The following is a 927-nucleotide window of genomic DNA, read 5'->3' as shown; positions in this document are numbered from 1 at the left end:
CCTGCTCTGGCCCCGCAGGCTGGAGAGGTGGGACACCACACAGACTCCCCCTGCCTCTGTGAGCGGCTTTCACGGGCCTCCGAGCCTCCCCACCGCCTGGGGATGAAGTCGGTGCTACTATCTGCACCGCACAGAGGAAGACTCTGAGGTTCAGAGTGGCCCCAGTCACACACTCCAGGGCTTAGCGCTCCCTGACCGGCCAGCCCCTGCTCAGGACATGGGAGGGCAGGGCTCCTGCTGCCTCTGGCGCTGGTTCAAGTGGAGGAGGAGCAGGGGGTCCCCAGAGATCACACCCAAGCAATGTCCTCAGGGGTCAGGACCTGGGGTTCATCCAGCCCCTGGGACCAAGGCTGTGCCCTCCACCAGCTGCCTGGAGGGCTCGGTGGGGAGAGACGAGTTAGGTGCCATTCGCAGCCATAGAGGCAGGGAGACGGGGGTCGAGGGGTGGGGTTGGGGGGGCTTTATCTGTGCATTTACTGGTCGTTCATTTATCGACAAACACAGGAGGCTATTTGCAAAGAGAGGGGTGGGTCTGCGTGTCCCGCAGGGTCCGGAGAGTCTGGGTGCAGCAGCTCTTGGCGGGTGGACCGGGGGCCGAGGAGCAGGAGGAAGGCTTCCTGGAGGAGGAGGCCTCCGGCCGCTGAGCGGGACCAGGAGGGTGGCTCCGGGCCTTGGGTGGGACCGGGCCTGTGACCCCACGGTCACCTGTGGGGGGAGCCTTGGCGAGGCCAGTCCAGGTGACGTCCAGAGCCTGATGCTGGCCAAGGCCAAGGAGTGCTGGGATCAGGAGCTGGAGGAGCGGGAGGCTGAGAAGTCGCGCTACCTGGCCGAGCGCATCCCCACGCTGCAGACGCGGGGCCTGTCCCTCAGCGCCCTGCAGGTGAGCCCGGCCTGGGGGGTGGGGGTGGGGCCTCCCGAGGGAGGAGG

The 927-nt window shown here is 67.0% G+C and overlaps 1 protein-coding gene across 1 annotated transcript in view; it reads left to right on the top strand.

Annotated features, from left to right (window-relative positions):
• TNNI1 (troponin I type 1 (skeletal, slow)) overlaps positions 1 to 927 on the top strand; it is a 32,146-nt gene that overhangs the window by 5,923 nt on the left and 25,296 nt on the right. The window lies entirely within an intron of this gene.

Source organism: Myotis brandtii, unplaced genomic scaffold (assembly GCF_000412655.1).
Source record: "Myotis brandtii unplaced genomic scaffold, ASM41265v1 scaffold975, whole genome shotgun sequence".
In the NCBI taxonomy this organism is placed as follows: Eukaryota; Metazoa; Chordata; class Mammalia; order Chiroptera; family Vespertilionidae; genus Myotis; species Myotis brandtii.
Note: the sequence above shows the minus strand (reverse complement) of the source record. Positions and strands in the feature narration are given on the sequence as shown.